Genomic DNA, 27,775 nt, shown 5'->3' on the forward strand with positions numbered 1-27,775 from the left:
TGCACCAGCTTGCATTCCCACCAACAGTGTAGGAGGGTTCCCCTTTCTCCGCATCCTCACCAACATCTGTCATTTCCTGACTTATTAATTTTAGCCATTCTGACTGGTGTGAGGTGGTATCTCACTGAGGTTTTGATTTGTATTTCCCTGATGCTGAGTGATGTTGAGCACTTTTTCATGTGTCTGTTGGCCATCTGGATGTCTTCTTTACAGAAATGTCTGTTCATGTCTTCTGCCCATTACTTGATTGGATTATTTGTTCTTTCAGTGTTGAGTTTGATAAGTTCTTTATAGATTTTGGATACTAGCCCTTTATCTGATATGTTATTTGCAAATATCTTCTCCCATTCTGTTGGTTGTCTTTTGGTTTTGTTGACTGTTTCCTTTGCTGTGCAAAAGCTTTTTATCTTGATGAAGTCCCAATAGTTCATTTTTGCCCTTGCTTCCCTTGCCTTTGGCGATGTTTCTAGGAAGAAGTTCCTGCAGCTGAGGTCGAAGAGGTGTTTTCCACAAGGATTTTGATGGATTCCTGTCTCACATTTAGGTCTTTCATCCATTTTGAGTCTATTTTTGTGTGTGGTGTAAGGAAATGGTCCAGTTTCATTCTTCTGCATGTGGCTGTCCAATTTTCCCAACACCATTTGTTGGAGAGGCTGTCTTTTTTCCATTGGACATTCTTTCATGCTTTGTCGAAGACTAGTTGACCATAGAGTTGAGGGTCCATTTCTGGGCTCTCTATTCTGTTCCATTGGTCTGTATGTCTGTTTTTGTGCCAGTACCATACTGTCTTGATGATTACAGCTTTGTAATAGAGATTGAAGTCTGGAATTGTGATGCCACCAGCCCAGGAATAAATCACACTTGGTTGTGGTGAATAATCCTTTTAATGTGCTGTTGGATCCTATTGGCTAGTATTTTGGTGAGAATTTTTGCATCCAAGTTCATCAGGGATATTCTCTTATGGGTCTGTTCAGGTTTTCTATTTCTTTCTGGTTCAGTTTTGGTAGTTTATACTTCTCTAGGAATGCATCCATTTCTTCCAGATTATCTAATTTGCTGGCGTATAGTTGCTCATAATATGTTCTTATAATTGTTTGTATTTCTTTGGTGTTGGTTGTCATCTCTCCTCTTTCATTCATAATTTTATTTATTTGGGTCATTTCTCTTTTCTTTTTGATAAGTCTGGCCAGGGGTTTATCACTATTATTAATTCTTTCAAAGAACCAGCTCCTAGTTTCGTTGATCTGTTCTACTGTTCTTTTGGTTTCTATTTCATTGATTTTCTCTGACCTTTATTATTTCTCTTCTCCTGCTGGGTTTAGGCTTTATTTGCTGTTCTTTCTCCAGCTCCTTTAGGTGTAGGGTTAGGTTGTGTATTTGAGACCTTTTTTGTTTCTTGAGGAAGGCTTGTATTGCTATATACTTTCCTCTTAGGACCTCCTTTGCTGCATCCCAAAGATTTTGAACAGTTGTGTTTTCATTTTCATTTGTTTCCATGAATTTTTTAAATTCTTCTTTAATTTCCTGGTTGACCCATTCATTCTTTAGTAGGATGCTCTTTAGCCTCCATGTATTTGAGTTCTTTCCAACTTTCCTCTTGTGATTGAGTTCTAGTTTCAAAGCATTGTGGTCTGAAAATATGCAGGGAATGATCCCAATCTTTTGGTACCAGTTGAGACCTGATTTGTTACCCAGGATGTGATTGACTCTGGAGAATGTTCCATGTGCACTAGAGAAGAATGTATATTCTGTTGCTTTGGGATGGAATGTTCTGAATATATCTGTGAGGTCCATCTGGTCCAGTGTGTCATTTAAAGCCTTTATTTCCTTGTTGATCTTTTGCTTAGATAATCTGTCCATTACAGTGAGGGGGGTGTTAAAATCCCCCATTGTACTATTGTCAATGTGTTTCATTGATTTTGTTATTAATTCGTTTATATAATTGGCTGCTCCCATGTTAGGGGCATAGATATTTACAATTGTTAGATCTTCTTGTTGGATAGACCATTTAAGTAGGATATAGTGTCCTTCCTCATCTCTTATTACAGTCTTTGGTTTAAAATCTAATTTATCTGATATAAGGATTGCCACCCCCAGCTTTCTTTTGATGTCCATCACCATAGTAAATGGTTTTCCACCCCCTCACTTTCAATCTGGAGGTGTCTTTGGGTCTAAAATGAGTCTCTTGCAGACAGCATATTGATGGGTCTTGTTTTTTATCCAATCTGATACCCTGTGTCTTTTGATTGGGGCATTTAGCCCATTTACATTCAGGGTAACTATTGAAAGATATTAATTCAGTGCCACTGTATTCCTGTAAGGTGACTGTTACTGTATATTGTCTCTGTTCCTTTCTGGTCTATGTTACTTTTAGGCTCTCTCTTTACTTAGCGGACCCCTTTCAATATTTCTTGTAGGGCTGGTTTGGTGTTCACAAATTCTTTTAGTTTTTGTTTGTCCCAGAAACTTTTTATCTCTCCTATTTTCAATGACAGCCTAGCTGGATATAGTATTCTTGGCTGCATATTTTTCTCGTTTAGTGCCCTGAATATATCATGCCAGTCCTTTCTGACCTGCCAGGTCTCTGTGGATAGGTCTGCTGCCAGTCTAATGTTTCTACCATTGTAGGTTACAGACCTCTTGTCCCAAGCTGCTTTCAGGATTTTCTCTCTGTCTCTGAGACTTGTAAGTTTTACTATCAGATGTGGGGATGTTGACCTATTTTTATTGATTTTGAGGGGGCTTCTCTGTGCCTCCTGGATTTTGATGCCTGTTTCCCTCTTCAAATTAGGGAAGTTCTCTGCTATAATTTGCTCCAAATGCCTTCTGCCCCTCTCTCTCTTTCTTCTTCTTCTGGGATCCCAATTATTCTAATATTGTTTTGTCTTATGGTATCACTTATCTCTCGAATTCTGCCCTCGTGATCCAGTAGTTGTTTATCTCTCTTTTCCTCAGCTTCTTTATTCTCCATGATTTGGTCTTCTATATCACTGATTCTCTCTTCTGCCTCATTTATCCTAGCAGTTAGAGCCTCTATTTTTTATTGCACCTCATTAATAGCCTTTTTGATTTCGACTTGGTTAGATTTTAGTTCTTTTATTTCTCCAGGAAGGGATTCTCTAGTATCTTCCATGTTTTTTTCAAGCCCAGCTAGTATCTTTATAATCGTCATTCTGAACTCTGGTTCTGACATCTTACTAACCATATTGATTAGGTCCCTGGCAGTCCATACTCCCTCTTATTCTTTTTTTTTGAGGTGAGTTTTTCCGTTTTGTCATTTTGTCCAGGGAAGAATAGATGAATGAGAGAACAAAATGTTAACAAGGTAACAACGACCCCAGAAAAATATACACTAAACAAATCAGAAGAGACCCGAAACCGGGATGGGGGAAGAAAGGGGGAAAAAAAGAATATGATCAGGCTGGTGAATAGAACAGAGCCACACACTAGATTTTGGGTGTATTTTGGTCTGTTAGAAGAAACTGCCTCCCAAAATTTTAAAGAAAGAAAAACTTATATATATACAAAAATAAGGGTAAATATGATGAAGGGATGGAATATGACTGTACAGATGAAAATTAGAAAAGATTTTTAAAAAGGAATTGATAAGAAGTTGGTTGAAAAAGAAAGAAGAAAAATTAAAAACAAAAAACAAAAAAAGAGAATGTGATCAGGCGGGAGACTAGAACAAAGCCATATACTAGATTTAGGGTATATTTTGCTCTGTTAGAAGAAACTGTATCCCAAAATTTTAAAGAAAGAAAAACTTATATATATACAAAAAATAAGGTTAAATACAATGAAGGGATAGAATATGACTGTAAAAGTGAAAATTAAAAAAAATTTTTAAAAAGGAATTGATAAAATGATATGTTGGTTGAAAAAGGAAAGAAGAAAAATTTAAAAAAATAGAAAAAGATAAAATAAAGAAAATTTTAAAAATTAACTTTGAAAGACTAAAGAATCATGGGGAAAAAGCCATGAATTCTATGTGCTGTATTCCCCTAGCGCTGGAGTTTTGTAGTTCTCATTGATCGGTAAACTTGGTCTTGGCTGGATGTTCTTGCTGATCTTCTGGGGGAGGGGCCTATTGCAGTGACTCTCAAATGTCTTTGCCCAAGGCAGAATTGCACCACCCTTGCCAGGGTCCAGGCTAAGTAATCTGCTTGGGTTTGCTCTCAGTAGCTTTTGTTCCCTGAACGTTTTCCATACAGCTTTGGAGGACGAGAATGAAAATGGCAGCCTCACAATCTCTGGTCCCAGAGGAGTCAAGAGCTCAGGGCCCCACTCCTCAGTGCGCCCTCAGAGAAAAGCAGTCAATCACTCCCGTCTCCCTGGTCTCCAGCCACACTCTGTGTTCACCTGGCCTGTGACTGAGCATTTTTATCTGTGGCTCATGACCCCGTTTAGAGTTTCCAAACCCAGCAGATTCCTGCAGTGCACTCCTGTGCCCCTCCTCCCAGGGGAAGAAGGGGAGTCTCCCCGAATCTGTCGCTTGTTGGGTCCCTGCTGGAGGAGCAGTGGCCTGACTGTGCCACGGGTCACGGTTTATGACAACCCTGAACTGAGAGCCCACTCCTCGGCTCTGTCTTTGCAGCTGGCTTCCCCACTCTGATACCTGAGAGCTCTGCTGCACTCAGGCACTCCCAGTCTTTCTGTGACCCCATAGGTACTGAGACCACACTGTCCCAGTGAAGGTTCCACCCCCCACTTAGCCACTGGAGCAACATCTCTCAGTGGAGCAGACTTCTAAAAGTTCTGATTTTGTGCTCCACTGCTCTGTCACTTGCCTGTAGCTGGCTGATGGAGGCTCCCTCCCCCCGAGGTCTATCTTCCTACCTTCCAGAAAGTGGTCGCTTTTCTGTTCATAGGATTGCTGCTATTCTTTTCTTCGATCTCCTGTTGAGTTTGTAGGTGTTCAGAGTGGTTTAATAAATATCTAGCTGAATTCCTGGGACCAGACAAAATTTAGGTCACCTACTCCTCCACCATCTTGCTCCTCCCCCATTCCATTTTCTTTTTAGAAATCTTGAAAAATGTTAGAATTGGCTTCTCTTCAGCAACTGACATTACATTGTGTAGGCAGAATATAAGTAGATTTAGGAAACAGAGGCAAAGAAATGGTTTTTCTCTCATATAAAATCCTGGTTTGAGAAAGTAGCCAAGGACTGCTCTAGACTAAATAACAAATTGGGTGAAGATTTTTCTTTGAGATATTTCCATATCTCCTATTAGCTTCTCTTTCCCTTCCTTACTCTTTTTCACTTATCTCTTCCCCCAGAGACTTGGAGTCAAGCCATGTATCTTACTTCTGGGAATCTCAGCTAAGATTTACACCAATTACCAAGAAGGGGATAAGTTGGCCACTGTCAGAGGCATTAGCACTTCAATGAGAGCCTCACAAAAGATCCAAAGTCCCACAAGATTCAAAAAAAGTCCCTGCATTCATGAAACTTGCATTTTAATGGAACAAAAGGTCATAAACAAATAAATATATAACATAATGTTAGATATCAGTATGAATGAAATAAAGTAAAGTAAGGGGCTAAAGACCAATGGGTGGGAAGTAGGAGCCATTTTACTTTCAGTGACCAAGGAAGACCTTTTTGAAGAGAAGATATTTGCAGGGAGACATGAATAAAATGCAGGAGTAAGTCATAGGCAATGTGAATATCTGGGATGATGAGTATTCCAATGATAAAGATCAGCATATGAAAATTTTCTGAGCTGCAACATGCCTGCATGGTTGAGGAACCACAAGAAAATCATTACTAGATAGAAATGAGGGATAAAGGAACTCAATAAGAGAGGATATCAGAGAAATAAGCCAAAGCCAAATCATATAAGGCTTTGTAAGCCATAATAAGGAGTTTGGGCTTTGTTCAAAGTGTGATGAGAGGCCAACATAGGCCTTTGAGTAAGGATGTGACAAAAGCTGATTTATGTTCAGAAAAGATTCTTCAGGCTGCTGTGTGGTGAATAGACTCAGGGCAAGAGTGCAAGCAGGAACACTAGTTAGGCACCATTGCAGTAGTTCAGGAAAGAGTGAGGATGGTGGCTTGGGCTAGAAAGGTTGATATTGTCAGGTTTACATTCTAATCACGGTTGACATTTATTAAAGATTCACTGGCTAAGGGCTTTATAAACATTATCCTCATAACCACCCTGTGGACTAAGTATCATCATTAACCCTATTTACTAAGGAGGAAACTGACATTTGAAGAGGATGACTGGCCCCATTTCCCTCAACTAGCCCTGATTTATAAGGAGGAATCTGAAATTCAAAGAGGTGAAATAACATGTCCAAGGTCACATAAGTAATAAATAGCAGACCCTGAGCTCATACAAATCTGTCTAACTCAAGACCTAAGACCATTTTGGCTCCAAAGAAACTGTATAGGCCACAGTTACTAATGTTGGGCTAATATTTGAGGCAAACTCATTATGTTCAGGGTAAGGAAAGAATAATATTATATATTAGTTATGGGCAAGGGAATACTGGAAAGGACTAGAGTTGGTGATAAAATTAGGGTTAGGCAATCTTATTTTTGGAATGTGCTACTTAAAAGAGCCCTGGAGTGAGACACGAAATAAGATTTTTGAAGGCCTTTAGAAGCCAAGAAATGCATTAATGAATATAACTGTTAGACTGTACTCTCTTCCTTTTGGACACAAAGCAGGTTTGTTCACTTTGAGTCATTCTGATTCTGAAAGGATTGGTCTATGAACAATCTAAGTCTTATGAGAAAAGAAGAAGGTGGGACACATTGGAACATACTTCCTTGATGGGTTGGCTTTGGAAGTCTGAGTAAGAATTGACTCTAGGAGAACCAGCAGCTGACAAAGCTCTTTCCCACCAAGTGAGAGTTTAATAAACAAAATCACAATTCACCCCAGCTTGGCTTCAATGTTTTTGAAAATGACATCCAAGATAGCATAATAGCTGAGGAGAAAATCACAGCCTGGTTTGTAGTTGGAAATTGCTAGCTTGGTGGCAGCTGTTGTTCACTCATGGTTGAACTGCTCTGTCATTAGATTTCAGAATAGGGTAGCATAAAGGGAGAGGATGATGCCATCGCCTTCCTCAGCAATTGAGCAAATAAAAGTTCAGGAAAATTTTATTTACAGTCAACCAAGTACTTACTTAACATGTAGTCAGCACTATGTTCAATGCCATATAAACCATGGTGGGGTGGTGAGAGAGAAGTGTGGCATTGCCTTTGCCCTCAAGGGGCTTACAATACTGCTAACATTCAAGAGAAATTACAAATACAAAGGTGTGCCAATTATCAATGTATTGCCTCTCAGCTCCAAATATACTCTTTTTTGCCCTGCTTTATGATACTGGAGCTGGACCCTGTAAACATTTCTCCTTTGCTAGATGGTACAGTGTTAGGATTTGTTAATAGAAGGTGCTAGAGGTACATGGCAGGGCAAAGAGATTCCTCTTCCTAATGTGCTTTCTTGTTTCTTGCTTACTTCTGCAGCACACAGTGGTCAGTGGCATGCAGAACACCCAGAGGTGCTCACTCAATAGTGTGTTTCAGAGCACGCCCACAGGCAGCTTCCCAGCAAATTCCACTAGCAACCCAGAGGGCAGCTTCTCAGAGTGTTTTCCAAAGCACCCCCTGGGCAACTTCCTGAGTCCCATCAGCACCCCAGCAAGTAGCTTCCCAATAAGTTCAGTTGGCATCTGGCCAGTGGTTTCCTGTTTGCTAGCCCCTGTCCTCAGCATCTCAACGAATTTCTCCAACAACCAGTGGGCCACACCAATACCCTCTCCACTGAAGTCTGAATCTCTTCCAAGTTTGGTCCTGCCTTAGGTACTCTGCTTTATCCCTGGAGGTAGTGGCTGCCCCCTATATCTGCTATTCTGTATTCTTTAGAATTATCCCTTACCCTTTAGTAATTCATCCCCTTTTATTAGTTAATAATTCTTTACATTAAACTCCCCCTGCTCTAATTACTGTGTGGTTTCTGCCTCCTAACTGAAGACAGGCTGCTACGAAAGATAAGAGAACATAAGTGCAAAACTGGGGGATAACAAGAAATGCTATAGGCATTCAGAAATTGTAGAGTTCAATATGGATTGTTGTGGAGTCAAGGGAGGACTTCATGGAATGCTATAACTCGAATTGGATACACTCTGGCAGAGAAAGAGAATTCTAAATTCAGAGGGGTTGTGTGTTGAATGTTTATGTGTATGAAAGAGAGAGAGATTGAAAGAGAAGAGGAGAAAAGATAGGACCATGGTTCAGATTAGTTGATTCATTTTAAGTGGTAGGAAGTAATTTCATAGGGCAAAAGTAGATTAAGGATTAACTAACTAATTAATTCAACAGATGTTTATTGAGTACCTACTATGTATCAAGTTCTAAGTGCAGGTTTACACATGAAGATACCTGCCCTTGTGGGACTTATATTCTAGAGGGGGGCAGATAGCAAGGCAGGAGAGAGACAGTAAACAATAGACATGAAAAACACATTGTCTGGTACAATAAAGGTTGATAAGTGATATGAAAAAAAAGTAGAGTGGGGGGATATATTAGTCTTCTCCTGCTGTAACAAATTACCACAAATAATGGCCTAAAACAACACAAACATTATCTTATGGTTTAGAGGTCAGATGTTCTAAAATCAAGTTATTAGCAGGACTGCATTCTTTCTGGGAGTTGTAAGGGAGATTCATTTCCTTGTCTTTTCCAGCTTCTAGAGGACACCTGCAATTACTTCGCTCATGGTCTCTTCCTCTATCTTCAAAGCTAGCAGAGTAGCATCTGCCAATCTCTCTTCTCTCTTACTTCTGTTTCCATGTTACATCTTCTCTGACTCTCCTGCCTCCCTCTTACCAGGACTCTCCTCAGGCCCACCCAGATAATCCCCATTTCAAGATCCTTAACTTAATCATACCTGTAAAGTCCCCTTGTCATGTAAGGTAACATATTCACAGGTTCTGGGGATTAGGATATGAATATTTGGGGAAGAGGGCATTATTCTGCCTACCAGAAGGGGGCTGCAATTTTAAATTGGTGGTCATGATAGGTCTCGTTAAAAAGGTAGGGTTTGAACAAAAATTTAAGTTACACATGGAGAATGTTATGGAAAGAGGTAACAGGCAGTGCAAAGGACTTGAGGCTGAGAGTTTCCTAGTACACTGAAGGAACAAGGAGGCCAGCACAGCTGGAACATAGTGAGTCAGGGAGAATGCCAGGAGATAAAGTTGGAAAGAGAAAGATCATTTGGGGTGAATGATTGGTGTAAGGACATTGATCAGAGGGGTCAGTGATCTACCTTGTATGCTAAAGGCTCTCTGGCTGCCATATTGGGAGTAGATTGTAGGGAAGTAAAGGATCCACTGGTAACAACTGCTTGGAAGGCTGCACGAAGAATGCTGAGACTGAATTCACCATGTACATGAGAGGAACAAAAACACAACCTGGGTCTTGGGTCCAGTATTTTCCACTTCTGGAGTGGATATGGGGTTCCTAGAATGTTAGACTAATGGAGCATATTTCATGTATTTTATAGAGAATTATAAAAAAGATTTTAGCAGAACAGAGCTATGTTAATACATGTCTAAAAGTTTCCATTGAGGTAGCATTAAGAAAAGTTGTTTCACTGAACTAAAATTCAAATTTGCACATTCCTCATATTCTTGATATCTCTTGCAATATATTTGGTAGAACCTAAAATGTCTATCATGTGCAGGACTTGAGATAATGGCTTCTTGGCTGGGCATTTTTAAATTTACTTGCAAACACCTGACAGTTTAGATGGTCCCTTTCTTCAATCAACCTAATGCTATTTAAATCTACAGGTGTGATGCTTGTGGTAAAAATAGAGGTTTTTCAGCTAGTCTCAAGTTGATCCTTATTACAGACCTGCCCCTTATGGGGGGAGGGTCACTAAAGATTTGATTTCTCCTCTACGGGTCTGAAAACCTGGAAAATTAACTTTACCAAACACTAAGGATGTTCAGTCCTGGGAGGGGTAGTACACCCAAGTGCTAATTGATTGACTTGAACTGTGAGATTTAGGACAGCCAGTTTTTTACAGAGAAAACTTACTCCTGACAATAACCACTTGAAAGGCTAAATTACAGATTATAGAGGATCATTTAATAAAAGTTTAAATTTATATATTTCTTCATGCCAGGCACTGTCTGAAGCAAATTTCTATTGGTTTATTCAACAAATAATTATTGAGCACCTACTTTAAGCCAAACATCATCATTGGTACTTGGAAATCACCAGTTTAAAAAAAGTTCATGAGACTTCCCAGGAAGATGGTGGAGTAGGAGGGTCCTAAGCTCAACTCATCCCACAGATACAACTAGACAACACCCACATCCATGTAAATAACCCAGAAAATGACCTGAAGACTGGCAGAACAGACTCTCCACAGCTAAGTGTAGAGAGGAGGCCATGTCAAAGAGGATAGGAAGGGTGGACACACAGTCCAGAGCCAAACAGACCCAGAGGACTGGCCATGGGACGGAGGGACATGGTGGGTGTGGAGAGGGGTGAGGAACAGATCCCCACCCCAGGCACAGGGGGCCCACATGGGGAAGATAAATCCCCATAACATTGGCTTTGAAAACCAGAGGGTCCCAACAATCAGTAGGTCTTAATACCTGGAACTTTAAAAATCAATGGGCTTGGTTCTGGGAGAGCCTGGAGGGTGATAGGAAACTGAGTCCCCACCCTTAAAGAAATAGCACAACAAACAGCTCTGCTGAGATACAGCTTAGAAGCAGAAGTTTGAAAAATGCCTGGGGTATACAGGAGGGAGATTTATTTACTAATATCAGAGCATGTGCTGGAGTGACAGGGATTGTTGGGAGACCTCTCCAAGAACAAAAGAGCTGGCAGGAATCATTTGCCTCTCCCACCCCTTGCCTAGACACTTGGACACCTGCCATAACCAGTGCAGCGGAAAACTCTCCACCTAGCTTGCTAACAGTACACCCCATCCCTGCATTCTCTTGCAGAAATGCCCCCTCTATCCAAGCCTGGGCAGGAGTTTTCTTGGGGACTGCAGGTCCCCTCCTGCAGCTGACCAGCTTGGACCTTGCTGATATCAGGTGACCTGCCCCAGCATTCTCATGTGGACCCACCCCGTCTAATATGCCTCTGATAGAGCCCATCTAGACCAGTGCCATAAATCTGGCAGTGTGAAACCAGCCCCTGTAGGGGCCAGCACCACTCCAAAGTGACTCCTGCCCCAGGGAGCGGGGAAGATAACCACACACACCATCCAAGACATCTGGTCTGACTACAGGCCCCACCCACTAATGAAAGCTTCTTAGGAGACAGTACAGGGAAAGTGCCCTGTAGTTTGGTGCTACTGCATGTCTGGCAACCACCTGGTCTGACTCAACTCAAGCCCAAGGCAGCCCCAAACTGGCCCACTATCAACACAGGGACCAAACCTTGCTCACAACAGGCAAAGAGAGCCATTGCAGATGACTAGACTGCAAGCAAGTGCAGCTCAGTCACAACAGTAGGGTGCATGCAACACACATAGGAAACACCCCTGAAAAGCCAGGCTCTGGTGAACAGGGAACATTGCACTGCAGGGCACTATAGGACCTCTTCTTCATAAGGACACTACTTTCAAGAGCAGAAGATGTAGCTGACTTTCCTAACACATAGAAACAGACACAGAGAGGTAGACAAAATGAGGAGACAGAGTAATGTTTCCCAAATGAAAGAACAGGACAAAAATCACAACAAGTGAGCTAAATGAAATGGAGATAAGTAATATGCCTGATAGGGAATGTAAGGTAATAATCATAAAGATACTCACTAGACTTGAGAAAAGAGTGGAGGATCTCAGTGAGACACTCAACAAAGAAATAGAACACATAAAAAAAGAGCCAATCTAAGGAAAAACTTAATAACTGAAATTAAAAATAGACTAGAGGGAATGAACAGTAGACTAGAGGAAGCAGATGAACAGATCAGTGACCTGGAGGACAGAGTAACAGAAAGCAATCGAGCTGAACAGCAGAGAGAGAGAAAAAATAATAATAAATGAGAATAGACTAAGGGAACACCATCAAGCATTATAACATTCACATTATAGGGAACCAAGAAGAAGAGAGAGAAAACAGGGGCAGAACATTTATTTAAAAAAATAATAGCTGAAAACTTCCTGAATCTGTGGAAGGAAACAGAAATCGAGATCCAGGAGACACAGAGATTACCCCAACAAAATCAACCCAAGGGAGTCCACATCAAGACACATAGTAATTAAAATGGCAAAAAGTGGTGATAAAGAGAATTTTATTTATTTTTTTTTTAAAGATTTTATTTATTTATTCATTAGAGACAGAGAGAGAGAGGCAGAGGGAGAAGCAGGCTCCCAAGGAGCAGGGAGCCCGATGTGGGACTCGATCCCAGGACCCTGAGATCATGACCTGAGCCGAAGGCAGACGCTTAACCATCTGAGCCACTCAGGCGCCCGATAAAGAGAATTTTAAAAGCAGGAAGAGAAAAGAAAACAATTATGTACAAGGGAAAACCCATAAAGCTATCAGCTGATCTCTCAACAGAAACATTGCAGGCTAGAAGACAGTGGCATGATATATTCAAAGTGCTAAAAGGGAAAAAAACTACTCTACTCAGCAAGGCTACCATTCAGAATAGAAGGAGAGGTCCAGAATTTCCCAAACAAAAGTTAAAGGAATTCATGACCACTAAACTAGCCTTACAAGAAATGTTAAAGGGGACTCCTTGAGTGGAAAGGAAAGACCATAAGTAGGAGTAAGAAAAGTAGGAAGCAAAAAAGCAGTAAAAATTAAGTGTATGTCTAAAAATCAGTCAAGGGATTCACAAAATAAAAGGCTGTAAAGTATGACACCATATAACTAAAACGTGGGAGTGAGAAAAGTAAAGAATGGGTTCAAACTTAAGCGATCACCAACTTAATATAGACTGATATATGCAGAAAATGTTATATACAAACCAAGTGGTAACCACAAACCAAAAAACAGTAATAGATATGCAAAAAATAAAGAGAAAGGAATCCAAGCATATCACTAAAAGAAGCCAGCAAACCAACAGAGAAGAGAAGAAGAGAAGAAAGAAAGAGAGAAGAACTACAAAAACAACCATAAAACAAGTAACAAAATGGCAATAATTACATAGCTATCAATAATTAGTTTGAATGTAAACAGAAGATGTGGCATATATATATGTATATATATGTATGTACATATATACACACGCAATGGAATATTGCTCAGCCATAAAAATGAATAAAATCTTGCCATTTGCAACAACATGGATGGATTGAGAGAGTATTACGCTGAGTGAAATAAGTCAGTCAGAGTAAGACAAATACCATATCATTTCACTCATATGTGGAATTTAAGAAACAAAAAAAGAACAAAGAAGAAAGAGACAAACCAAAAAACACTCTTAATTATAGAGAGCAAACTAATGGTTACCAGAGGGGAGGTGGGTGGGAGGATGAATGAAACGGGTGAAGGAGATTAAGAATACACTTATGGTGATGAGCACTGAGTAATGTATAGAATTGTTGAATCACTATATTGCACACCTGAAGCTAATATAACAGTGTATGTTAAATATACTGGAATTAAAATTTTAAAAAATAAAATTTTTTTAAAGTTCATGCTTTATACATTTTGAGGGTAAAGCCAACAGAACTTCCTGATGGATTCGATATGAAGAGTAATATAAAGAGAACTTAGGGAAGAAGCCAAGTTTTAAGAAAGGGAAAGTGGTGAGTGAGGAGTTCTCCATGAAGACGGTACTCCTGTTCTGGGCAATGCCCTGGGCTCCCTTGGTTGTCTCCAAATCTTTGATCACAGTCTATTGCACCCAACAACCCTGTGTTAGTGATGTGTGAAGGGAATGAAGGTAAAAATAGAGTTGTCTATCCATGGGACAAGTTGGAAGAGACAAGATGGTGAGAGCAGATCGAGGATTTGCAAGGAGGAATTCAGTTGCCCAGGAAACTGTAAGTCTCCCCACCTCAACAATCTGTATAAATGCTGTAACAGACCCTGGGCATTCCACAGCATAGAAATGAAAGCTTGAGAAGTTTGAGAAAGTTTGCATGGCACTCATATAAAAAGAGGGGCTCAAGAAAGCTAGAAGACTTGAAAGTATTGAGCCATTCAGAATGTATTACCTTTTATTGAATAATTATAAATATTATTATTATTAGTTAGTAACTAAGATAAATATATTAACCCTCATCACAAACTTGTAATATAGGTACTCAAATTATTCTCACTTCATAAGTGAGAAAATTGGGACCTAGAGAGGGTAAGCAAACTGCTCACCCTCACCCAGTAAGAAAGAGGGAGAGGTCTTAAACCATAAGCCTTAAACCTGGGTGTTTTGGACCCTGTGAAATGTACTCTCCTTGGACTGACAGTAAACAAAGAACCTGCATATGTGTGATATCCTTTTTATGTGTATACATGCCTAGGTTAACCAGTGGACATACTTGTGTACATGTTAGCCATTGCAGTGTTTTGATAAATCTCAACAGATTTTTTCTTCACTTATAAAACTGTAAATAAAAAAGCCTTGAGCTGTAGTGTATTAGTGTCATTAACATGGTGTAAGTTTCAAGGGGCAGGGATTTTCTCTGCTTTATTCATTGCCTCCTCAGCACCTAAAATAGCTCCTGGCCTATAGTAGGTACTCAACAAGTGTTTGTGGAGTGAAAAATTGGCAGATCCATCCTACCATCTGGTTTGGTAGGGATGGCCACAGAATCTCATCCTTAACTGGGATGGTAGATCAAACAGTACCCAAAAGGGACTCTTTCTCACTTGGAAGTGCTCAAGGAGATGCCAAGATAACCAAGTTTTGAGTCTCAGAGGACATGTTCTGGGAACCAATGTTTCCTGTGTAATTGACAATTCCACCTTCTAAATGAGTACTAGGTCCCATTCAAGAGCCTGGCTAGGATCTCTGCCACTTTCTGAATTGGGAAGAAGAGACCCAGCCCTACTTCCTCTGCTGCCCAGATCTATGCTAATTCCTGCTGAATGCCTTTTAACAATAGTCTGTGATCCAGGCAAACTTGTCTCCTGGGTTGGCATCCTGTTTCAACTCCCTTTGAGTTCTAGCATCCTGATTCACGATCCCCCTCCCCACCATTATCTACCGTCTCCATCTTCCCTCCAGCCCTTTTAGACTTTTCTCCAGAAACTCTGGCTACTGACCTGGTCAAGCCCATTTAATGTATCTTCTTGCCATTTCAGGTGACATTATCCTACCCTGGCCCTCACCATGGTTTACCTTCATGATTCCTTGGACCACCTTCATAAACTACATGTTTGGGTTTTTTGTTTGTTACTTTTTATTAAAACATACATCAAGAAAAATGCATTGATAATAAGTGCATAGCATGATAAAGTTTCACAAACTGAACACGCTTATGTTATCAGCATCCAGATCAGAAAGAGAACATTACCAGCTTTGCAAAAGCTGCAGGTACACTCTTTTCCATCACTGCCATCTCCTCACTGCTGTTCTGCCCCCTTTCCCTTTAATCTCTCATTGATTGACATGTTTAAGCAAGAGATTTTGTTTTGGAGGATTTTTAAACTCTTCTCTGAAGCTTCTACTTTAAAGACCCTGACTGAAAAGGGATTTTCTAATCTCTTACATCTTGTGAAACAGGTTCAAAAGATAGAAATGACCACTGTTACTTATTATTACTCTTATTATTATTGCTTATTTAAAACCCCATATTCAAATGACAGTTTAGTCTGTGACAATGTCAAATGGACAAAACAGGAAAAGAACCCCTAGAAAAGAGGTTATTAAAATCATATGACTAGTTGACATGCACAACTTGGGCATATTCAACACAGATTTCTGTTATTTCAGAAAGGTTTCAATAAGCTTTAGCCACACCACCTATCCTATGTAAAGATGAGCATGCATCTTGCTCACAACCACTCAACAGCAATAAAGATAATTTCTCTATAAACCAGATTTCATACTGGCTTTAAGACAGATGTCTCTATTTCCATACCCATACCCACAACTCCCCCAAGGTCTGAGTTTGCATATTGAAAGATAAAAGTGCATATATATATATATATATATAGAATCAAAGGATTTCTGAGATCACCTTTGAGAGAATTTTATTTGGCTTAGAGCCTCTGAGAAGTTTTATGCCAGGAAGAGTTAATTAAATACAATGCATCCTGGGGCTCAAGAGCTGAAAGTCTAATGAGATCCAATGTTTCATGAGAGACTACTTAAACTGAAACAGTGGCAGAATTATCTAGAAGCTCCTGATAAACCTTCAAGCTTGATATGTTCTTCATTTCATTTTTGGTCTGATACAACACACAGCCCATTGCAGTGTACATTTCTGCATTTATGGGTGCCAGAATATCCTCAGTTCACTTCAGGAAGGCAATTTGAGAGGAGATTTATTTTGGTGGTATTTTAGATGTTGTTGTGTCTAATAATGATAATGACAGTATATGGAAGCTGGCACAATAGAAGTACGTAATCTGCTGGGGAGAGAAAGGCCCCAAATTTCATAAGAAAATGTTCATTATCCTTCACCAGCAGCAGATAAATTTGAAATTTATTTCTACTAGTGGCTAGCAGCCCAAAACACCCGACCATTTCCAAGGCACACAGATTACAGAACTTTGGAAATCACCCAATATAGAAGGGCATGGGAATGTTTTTGTTTTCTGGTTAGAAAGCCTGAATTCTTTATCTGCCTCAAGTTTTACAGTTGTATCAAGTTTTCTGGGATCTACTTGGTTTCAGTAGGCAGCAGGAATAAAAGGCTAGGGAGAGTTGGCAGGAGTGTAGGGGGAAAAGTGACAGTAATGGTAGATTTGGCAAGCAATCATGAATATGTACTTCGCATCACTTGCACAGCTCACCTTCTGGCCTTCTTGCCAGAAAATGAGATACCCACCCTCTTCTCCTTCCCTTGGGGTGGGGACAGGACGAAAAATGAGGGCGATGAAAATCAGAGGCAGGCATCTGGTGATGGCTCAAATGCTCCTGAGATAGTATAGGAGCAGTCTCCCCTTTTGCTGCTCACGCTTGGGTTTCTGGGGGGCAACAGGATTTGCAGTCTCCTGGTCTACAAGTCCAATTTATTTAATAAGGAAATGTACTTAATTAAAATAACACCATTCAATTTTATTGTAACTTCCCTTTTGGTCTCAGCCTGGGAATGTCAGCTAAATGTATAAAAGTTTAGAGTTACCATATCTAGATTTATGCAGATAAATATATATTATAGATATCAGAACTATGGAATGCCATAGCTAAGATTGCAAGTGTGTTCTCCCCCTGTATGCAAGTTACAACGGTAGCAGAACACACTTTATTACCTTTTCAAAGCACTGATACTCTTTATTCTTAACTTTTAAATTGCAAATATGATACAAATCATTAACCATAACATCAGCTTAATGAACAGATCATATATTATAAAATCAGGTAATTTGAGAAACTATAAATAAACTCAATGGTATGTAAATTACTTAAAGGAAGGGGAAATAGCTTTCTCATTGATTAAAAATGCTTCCCTCTGTCATCTTTTGTAGCCTATTAATAGGACTATTTCTGACTTAAAAAGTTGAGCTTTTAATGTGCCAGGGACAGAAAGAACATTCCAGCACTTCTCAAATCTTAATGTGCAAACGAATCACCTAGAGATCTTGTTAAAATACAGATCCTAATTCAGCAGGTCCAAAGTGGAGCGTGAGATTCTGCCCTTTTAACAAGCTCTGGGTGATGTTGCTGGCCTGTGGACTACACTATGAGTACTGAAGACAGAAAACCCTCCACCTTGTAAGGAGGTTTCATTAAGGACTAAAGTACCCCCAGAAATTTTGACACACATAACAATTTTTTGGTTGTTGTCCTGATTCCCTCTCATGATTTTTTTTTTTTTTTTTTTTTTTGCAATTGCATGAAACAGAGCAAATATATTTGAAATATCAACTGATGGAGTTTCTCTCCATTAGTTCACCTTTTCCTTCCCTCACCTCTATCCCTATTCAAACAATAACTGACAGTGTGTCCTCTGGCACGTAAGAGGGAGGAGACAGGTAAAAATGGAAGTGGTTTCTTTCTAGATTTGAGTGCTTCAAGGACTTAAAGCCAGTTCTCTGCCACCCTATCAGCCCATTACTATTTTCTGCCTGTCGCTAAAGCCAGTTGTTGACTTGGAGTTGCTACTGCACTTGCTGTGTCGCACTTGTAATAGAGGAAGGAGGATCAGTAATATTTCTTATACCTGTTGTAGGAAAGATGTTACGGCTCAAAGTGGATGGCCAAGAATGAATTCTTGAGACATCTTTGGTGCAAAAAGGTGGTTTTATTAAAGCCTGGGGACGGGACCCATGGGCAGACAGAGCTGTCCTGGGGTCATGAGGAGTGGCCCATTATATACTTTCAAGCTGACAGGGGGTTAGGGAGAGCGTAAGCCTCCCAGGTATTTTGGAAACAAGGTTTCCAGGATCCTGAGGGGGCTAGCTATTGTTAGGAAAGGTCATTTATTACTGTTTAGTAAAAACTCAGTCACGAGACCCTTCTGATGTATATGCTTGGAGGATGATTGCCAGCATGTATCTTGGGGGGTAGAGATAAAGGAAGTTTCCAAAAGAATTTTTATATGTTAAAGTAGACTTAGAGCGTCCTGGGGGTTGGGCTAAGATTGCCTTTTGCCCTTAGCAAAGTATTAACATCAAGGCAGCTGGGTTCCTAGAGGAAGGTCCCTCTGCCTGTTTCAAGGACTTGTCAGTGGGCTGTAGGGAGTAAGGAAACTTAGTAATTTTCCTTCTGCCTTTCTCTACAAAAGATTAAGAGGGTAGCCTATTGCAAGATAAATGAGAGAGCATATTTTTCTGTGGGAATGAAGACTGTAACTTGTTTATCTTGTAAAGAAAGTATACCTGTGTCAAAAGTATACTGTTGATTAATTATATTCCAATTAAAAAAAGTATATAGTTAAAGACACAATTATGAAACAGACCATAGTAAGAACTGTCAATAATATACAACAGGGTTTCTCAACCTTGGTATTATTGGCATTTAGGACCAAATAATTGTTGTGGGGTCTGTCCTGGGTATTGTAGGATGTTTAGCAGTGTCCCTTTCTCCTAGCCATTAGATGCCAGTAGTGCTCCTGGTACCCCTATAGACACACACACACACACACACACATACACACAACCAAAACTGTCTCCAAACATTGCTAAATGCCCCTGAAGGGTGAAATAACTCCCGTTGGAAACCACTAGCACACAATAATATTAGCACATACCTGTGCAGTGTGTATCATACACCTGGCAAGGTTCTAGGTATTTACATGTATTCACACTTTTGATACTCAATACAATTATGAGATAGGTACTATTATTTTCCCTATTATATAGATGAGGAAGCTGGAGTGCAAAGCAGTTAAGTAACTTGCTCAAAGTCACAGAGCCAGCAGGTAGAAGAGCTGGGATTTCTAAGTATTCTAGCTTTAGAATCTGTGCTCTTAACCAACATACCATGTGATGAAACATTTAGTAAACTTGAAAGGGAGTGCAATGTCATTAGGATTTATTTTGAATGTGAATAAAATCAGCAATGCTGCTATGAAATACATATTAATTTAATTGCCTAACACCAAATTATTTACATTTGGAGATTTTATGAAAGAATATGTATTAAATATAAGAAGCCCTGGGCCTTAGGGCTGCCTTCCTGGAAATTTTTTAAGTTCCCCTCTAGCACCAGCGCTGGCCCAACAAACAATGTTTCCCAGGCAGTGTATACTTTGCTCAGACTGGAACCAGTGTGTGATCCAATCACTGGTTGTCATTCTCCCTTCCAGTTGCTTTTTGAACTGCTATGCTACCTCTTGCATGAGGTTAACCACAAGCCCCAAAGACCTCCAGGAATCATATCTATGGGCTGGTGTTGAGGTCCTAGTTGCAGGAGGCCAGCCTGATGAGCCCAATGTTCCCACCAGCCAGTATGGTATTTCTTTCATGAAATTGCCTAAGACTTGCTGATTGGAATGGCTCTCACTCATATCACACAGAGGACAAGTATCTCTAAGCTATCAATGGTCCATCACTGACACTTGGGCAAAGCTGCTTCCAGCCTATAGCACCCAAAGGTGGCAACGTTGGCGGCAGGCACCCATTACTATGTGTGTTCCCCTGCTGGCACACAAGCTGATCCTCTACCCGCCCCCCCCCACAGCCTCCAAAGCTGCTGGTGGCACTCAAAGGGAGGTCATGCCTGTGTCCTCAAACGCTTTTGAGGCCATCACTCAACAATGCCAACAGTATATTCATGTCCCTTCTTGCCTCTGATTGATGTGATGTGATGATTCTGTGCTCTCCCAAATCAGTCTCAAGCCATGTGGGACAGGGACAGACATTACTTGTGCAAATGGGACTGCTCTTCTCACTCAGCCCTGGGACCCTCATCTATCCTCCACTCTCCTCCCCACTGGTGGCTTTGAGTACAGAACAGGGGTATAGTCAATACTGAAAGAGATTGAATTCTAGGAATGCAGTGGTGAAGGCCTAAAGAGGTCAAGAGAAGATATGGTTGAGCGATGTGCTGTTCTACCTTTGTGCTATAAAATTGAGTGATTAATTTAACATGACCAGAAAATGGCTTATTCACATTTTCCTGCATACTCTGAATAAGACTTGCATTTGTGATCATCATCAACAAAACACAGTTACAACATCTGAAAGAGTCATGGGCAGCAGAATGAATGATGCATTGTTAATATGTAATTATGTCACTAGCATTATGTAAATGTTATTAGGGAACTGCGGGGGCAAAAAGATCTATATTGCTTCAATAGTTTCCTGTTTAGCTGGGAGGTTTTTTTTTTAATCATGAATGGATGTTGAATGATTTTTTTAAATGATGATATCCTCTGATTCATGATACCCAAGAAAAAATGCCCATCTCAACTTAGCAGCAAAAATTGAATCAAAGACTTGACATTATGACCCCTATAAATATTTTGACTATTTCTCATCAAGGACATTAGCAAAGAGCAATTTTTTATTCATTAATCACAAAAAAAAGTGGATCTTTAGGAATTTCATTTGTCAGAAAGTAATCTCACCTACTTTCCTTTATTGAAAAATGTAAAAGCCACAGCCAGTTTTACATTTCCAAGAATATGAAATTGAATCCCAAATTCCAAGTACTGGAGAATAAACTAGCATTGTTCAGTTCATCTTCCTCATCTATCACTGATAGTGTGAATTGGGAGCTCCAAATAGAAGTTATTGAACTACAGTGCAATATAATACTAAAAGTGAAATAATTGTATTTATTTATCCTAAATATAAAAAACACTGTGCAATGATCCTTTCCATGTTCAAAATGAACTATCAATTTATGAAGAGCTTCTTTCTGTTTTGAAACTGAATTCAACTGAATATCAAAATCAGATAGAAGACTCAAGGATGAATTCTACCCTGTACCTCACAATATGAAATATAAGACCTGACACTTCATGTTTTCTCAGAAGTATCTGTTTTCCAGTTCCAAATCAAAAAAGTATGAAACATGAAAGAAAATAATTAATAATTTACTGTGTCTATTTTCAATTTGCATTTCCCCATGTATATGGTAAAATATGATCTCCATCAGTATATCTGTGTTTATTATGTTATCTCTTCACGCTGTATTTCAGTAAAAACAAAGAAATCTTGATTATATTTCTGGCAATTGATTTTCCATACATCTGCCCTGTTTCACTAATTTATCTGCTTGGTCTATAGATGCCCTTAAGTTCATGACTCATGCAGTAAGTATTCACCAAATGATGGTTGAGCTGAATGCACTGCAAACACTACTGATGTTATCCTTTGTTCATTGAATTTTCTTTTGATTTCTGTGTTGCTTCAATCCATATATAGAGCAATAGCAAAAAATTAGGTGCAAAGCCAGCACTGAATAAAGATTCGTACAACAGTGCTCGCTTCGGCAGCACATATACTAAAATTGGAACAATACAGAGATTAGCATGGCCCCTGCACAAGGATGACATGCAAAGTCGTGAAGCGTTCCATATTTTTTGATTAACATAACATAATAATAAAAAAAATGTAAACATTAAAAAAAAAGATTCGTACAACAGACTTGCAAATGTTGGTACAGAGCATTAAAATAATACTGGATCCAGAGGTAATACTCAGCATATTTAGAATGCTAATTCTCAGAAGGCTAATGAAAATATTACCAATTGATCTATATAAAATAAGTAAATAAAAATACCTAAAACTCCATTGAAAGGCCCAGTATTTCTCAAGCATTTTTTAAATCAGTCTATTCCAATCATGGCTTAATCTATAAGAGCATAAATAGATGCATTTCTATCATTGTCTTTCTCCATGATTAAAACACCCAAATGTAACTTTCGCAATTCCAAAAAAAAAAAAGATTCCTATTGCAAACTTCTCTTTTTTCACATTTTAATGTAATGACTGGCATATCTGGGGGTGAGGGAATATTTCTTCACTTTTTGGATCCTTATTTTTGCCTTGCCACAGTTTACTAATTTTCTCCAATTATGAATATAGTCTGCTTCAAATCCCTTTCTGGAATGAAGTAGGATGTAAATGTATACATTCTTTCCTAGTATTCTTCAGGTAAGAGAAAGCATATGCTATAACAGGGCCTGAGGCAACTTAATAACGCAGTCTTATGTAAGCAATTTCTGTAAAGTTTCATTTTTGTAAATATATTTCTAGTGAAAAATGTAAGAGTCATTTTCAGGTTTTTACTTTGGCACATAGAAAACAAGAAGCTATTACCTAGCCTGGGCTTAATAAGCACAAACACACACACACAGAGAGCACAAAAAAAAAGCAAATCAAAGACCAGAGAAATAAACTCCGCTGCTCAAATCTAGTATTTGTCCAAAAGTTTAATGATTGCATCAAAAGTCTTTCAAAATCAAATGACTGCCAGTTGATAAAGAGTCACCATTGGTAGAAAACTACCCCCAAAGACAAGAGACTAGAAATGCATTTTCTCTTCAGAGTGAAATGAAAAAGAAGGATTATAAATGGGAATGGAAAACATGCAAGTGAATTCAATCACTCATTTAACAGGAATGATGGAGCAACTTTGTGTCGGTTTCTGTTCAAGGTGCTAGAGACACAACTGAACATATCAGTCCAAGTCCTTGTCCTCATAAAACCTATATGCTGATAGGGGCGCCTGGGTGGCTCAGTAGGTTAAGCGTCTGCCTTCAGCTCAGGTCATGATCCCAGGGTCCTGGGATGGAGCCCCACATCGGGCTCTCTGCTCAGGGGGAAGCCCGCTTCTCCCTCTCCCATTCCCCTTGCTTGTGTTCCCTCTCTCGCTGTCTCTTTCTCTGTCAAATAAATAAATAAAATCTTTAAAAAAAAACTCATATGCTGATGAATGAGACACTGATACACAGCTAAAAAATAAATAAATGTGATACAGGGTTGGGTGTGTCTGTAAAGAAAATAACAGAGGGTAAGGAGATGGAGTCATTGAGGGGAGGGTACTATTTCAGATAGAGTGGTCAGGGAAGGCTCTAACAGAAGGAACATTTGAGCAGAGACCTGAATGAAATGAAAGAGTAAGGTATGCAAGGATCTGAAGGAAAACATTCAAAGCAGAGAAAACTGCCAGAGCAAAGGCTCTAAGGCACAAGAAAGTTTGGAGCGTTTCAGTGTGACTCAAACAGAGTGAACAAGGCAGAGAGAAGCTGGAGATGAGGTGATAAATATCATAGGAGCTAGGCTATGTCAGGCTATGGCAGTTTTTTTTTTTTTTAATAGCCACGAATTCTTTGACACTCCTCTCTTTAAGAAGTGGGCTCTAAGTTACCTCCTTTTGGAGCTGGTGGGCTTTGAACTGCTTCAACCAATAGAGAATTGTGACACTAAACACTTTCCAAGGCAGGGTCTTAAAATGACCATGCAGGTTTCACTTGGTTTCTTGGATACTTGCTTCAACTATGCTGAGACTGTCATGCTGGAGAGGTCACATTTAAGCACTCCAGTCAAGAGTTCCAGCTAAACCTAGATTTCCATTCATCCCACCAAGGAGCCAGACAGACATGTGAATGAAACTTAGACTGTCCAGATCAGCCTATCCACTGACTGAGTCCTCTGAGTGACTTCGGTTGACTCCATCATCAGGCAGAAGAACCAACCAGTCAACACCTGCCCCGAGTTTCTAAAGTATAAAACAGTTGTGTTTCAAGTCACTAAGTTTTGAAGTGATTTACTATACAGCAATAGTAACTGGAACCAAGGCCCTTGGGCCACAGTAAGAATTTCTTTTCTATTCTGATTATGATAGCAAGCCATTGAAGTTTTGAGCAAGGAAATAATGTGATCAGATTTACAGTTTTAAAAAGTCATTTTGGCTAATTAGTAAAAGATGAGCTATAGGATTGTAAGAGTGAATGCAGGAATATCATTATGAGGTTCCTGCAGAATCCTGGCAAGAGAAGAGGAGGGCTTGAACTAGGGAGATCACAGCAGAGGAGTGAGAGGTAGTTGGATTTAGATTATGTTTGGAAAGTGGAGCCCAGAGGATTTGCTGATATGGGATGTGAGAGAAAGAAGGAAGTAAGGACTGCATCTTAGTTTTTGGCCCAGGCTACTGGGGGGAATTATGGTAGTCTTAAGAAAGACTAGGGGAGAGGCATATTTGGGCACAGAAGGAGGGTCATAAGTTAATTTTTGGACATGTTAACAGGCTTTTTAAAATTTAAGTATAGTTGACATATTAGTTTCAGGTGTACAACATAGTGATTTGATAGTTCTATACATTACACAGTGCTCACTACAATAGTGTAGTTACCATCTGTCACCATACAAAGTTATTACAATCTTATTGACTATATTCCACTTGCTGTACTGTTCATCTCCAAGACTTATTTATTTTATAACTGCAAGTTTGTACCTCTTAATCCCCTTTACCTATTTCACCTATCACTCCACATCTCTCCCCTCTGGCAGCCACCAGTTTGTTCTCTGTATCTATGAGTCTGCTTCTGGTTTTTGTTGTTTGTTCATTTGTCTTGTTTTGTTTTGTCTTATTCCACCTATAAGTGAAATCATATGGTATTTGTCTTTCTCTGACCTACTTCACTTAGCATATTATCTTCTAGGTCCACCCTTGTTGCCAAAAATGGCAAGATTTCATTTTTTATGGCTGAGTAATATTCCACTGTGTATGTGTATCACATCTTTATCCATTCATCTATTGAGGGACACTCAGGTTGCTTCTATATCTTTGCTATTGTAAATAGTGCTGCAATAAACATAGAGGTGCATATGTTTTTTTGAATTAGTGTTTTTATTTATTTTTTTTATAAATACCCAGAAGTGGAATTGCTGGGTCATATGGTATTTACATTTTTAATTTCTTGAGGAACCTCCATACTATTTTCCATCATGGCCACACCAATTTATATTTCCACCAACAGTGCACAATGGTTCCCTTTTCTCCACATCCTCACCAACACTTGTTAGTTCTTATCTTTTTGATACTAGCCATTCTGACTGGTGTGAGGTGATATCTCATTGTGGTTTTGATTTGCATTTCCCTGGTGATGAGTGATGTTGAGCATCTTTTCGTGTGTCTGTTGGCCATCTGGATGTCTTCTTTGGAAAAATTTCTATTCAAGTCATCTGCCAATTTTGTAATCAGATTATCTGGGGTTTTTTAGTGTTCAGTTGTATGAGTTCTTGATATAGATCAGATATTAACCCCTTATTGGATATATCATTTGCAAAAATCTTCTCCCATTCAGCAGGCTGCCTTTTGTTTTGCTTATGGTTTCCTTTGCTGTGCAAAAGTTTTTTAGTTTGATGTAGTGCTAGCTATTTATTTTTGCCCTTGTCTCCCTTGCCTGGGGAGACACATATCAAGAAAAATATTGCTAAGCCAATGTCCAAGTTTACTGCCTATGTTTTCTTTTAAGAACATTATGGTTTCAGGTCTTACATTTTGGTCTTTAATCCACTTTGAGTTTATTTTCGTGTATGATGTAAGAAAGTGAACACATTAAGAGTTACAATGCCAAACTGGAAGTGTAGAATTTGTATATGAGTCTAGAGTTGTAGGGGATAATATATATAACAACTTAGATGTATGAATCTGGAGTTCAAGAGAAGAGATCTAGGCTGGGGATGTAATCCAGGAAACACCAGTATATAGATGCTTTTAAAGCCATAAGAGTAAATGAGATCACCAAGGGAAGTCACCTAGATATCAAGGACATAGAGGAGCAGTGGATCAAAGAATGTGCTGAAGCATGCTATAATATTTAAAAAATCACAAAGGTGCTGGTAAAACTGGATGTCCACATGTAAAAGAATGAAGTAGGATGCTTACACCTTATATCATATACAAAAATTAACTCAAAATAGATAAAAGACCTAAACTTAAGAGATAGAATTGTAAAACACTTAGAAGAAAACATAGGAGAAAATCTTTATGGCATTGGATCTGGCAATGATTTCTTGAATAAGACACCAAAAGCACGAGCAACAAAAGATAAAGTTGGATTTAATCAAATTAAAAACTTTTGTGCATTGAAGGACACTATCAAGAGAGTGAAAAGACAACCCACAAAATGGGAAAAATATTTACAAATCATATATCTGATAAGAGATTAATATCCAGGGAAAAAAAAGAACTCCTACAACTCAATAACCAAAAAACAAACAACCCAATTTTCAAAAATGGGCAAAGGACTTGAATAGACATTTCTCCAAAGAAAATATAAAAATAACCAATAAGTACATGAAAAATGCTCAACATCATTTGTCATTAGGAAAGTACAAATCAAAACTACAATGAGATACCACTTTACACCTATTAGGATGGCTATATTTTAAAAAAGGGAAAATAACAAGTGTTGGCAAAGATGTGGAGAAAATGAAACCCTTGCTGTTGGGAATGAAATGCAAAATGGTGCAGCCACTGTGGAAAACCATTCGGCAGTTCCTCAAAAAGTTACACAGCATGTTACTGTATGATCCAACAATTCGACTCCTGGGCATATACCCAAACAAATTGAAAGCAGAGACTCAAAAAGATTATTTGTACACCAATATTCATAACAGTGTTATTCATAATAGCCCAAAGGTAGGAACAACTCAAATGCAAATGTCCATCAACAGATGAACGAATAAACAAAATGTGATGAATGGATAACCAAAATATATAGTGGTGAAATATTATTTGACCATAAAAAGGAATGAAATTCTTGATACATGCCACAACATGGATGAAGCTTGAAGACATTATGCTTAAATGAAAGAAGCCAGACACAGAAGGACAAATATTTTATGATTCCACTTATATGAGGCACCTAGAATAGGCGAATTCATACAGACAGAAAGTAGAATAGAGGGTACCAGGGGCTAGGGGGAAGCGGGAATGAGGAGTTACTACTTAATGAGTACAAAATTTCTGTTTGAGATGATAAAAAATGTTGCACAACACTGTGAACATATTTAATGTCACTGAATTGTACACTTTAAAATGGTTACACTGGTAAACTTTTTTTTTTTTTTTTAAGATTTTATTTATTGGCGAGAGAGAGAATGAGACAGAGAGCATGAGAGGGAGGAGGGTCAGAGGGAGAAGCAGACTCCCCGCTGAGCAGGGAGCCTGATGTGGGACTCGATCCCGGGACTCCAGGATCATGACCTGAGCCGAAGGCAGTCGCTTAACCAACTGAGCCACCCAGGCGCCCCATACAC

The 27,775-nt window shown here is 39.2% G+C and overlaps 1 long non-coding RNA gene and 1 other non-coding gene across 5 annotated transcripts in view; both read left to right on the forward strand.

Moving 5' to 3' along the window:
- The window catches only part of LOC144380556 (uncharacterized), a 945,783-nt gene that overhangs the window by 713,662 nt on the left and 204,346 nt on the right, over positions 1–27,775 (forward strand). The gene's annotated exons all lie outside the window — the stretch shown is intronic.
- LOC118555600 (U6 spliceosomal RNA) lies at positions 21,984–22,087 on the forward strand. Its single transcript, XR_004927081.1, has one exon. It is a non-coding gene; the product is annotated as a U6 spliceosomal RNA (small nuclear RNA).

Source organism: Halichoerus grypus, chromosome X (genome assembly GCF_964656455.1).
Source record: "Halichoerus grypus chromosome X, mHalGry1.hap1.1, whole genome shotgun sequence".
In the NCBI taxonomy this organism is placed as follows: domain Eukaryota; kingdom Metazoa; phylum Chordata; class Mammalia; order Carnivora; family Phocidae; genus Halichoerus; species Halichoerus grypus.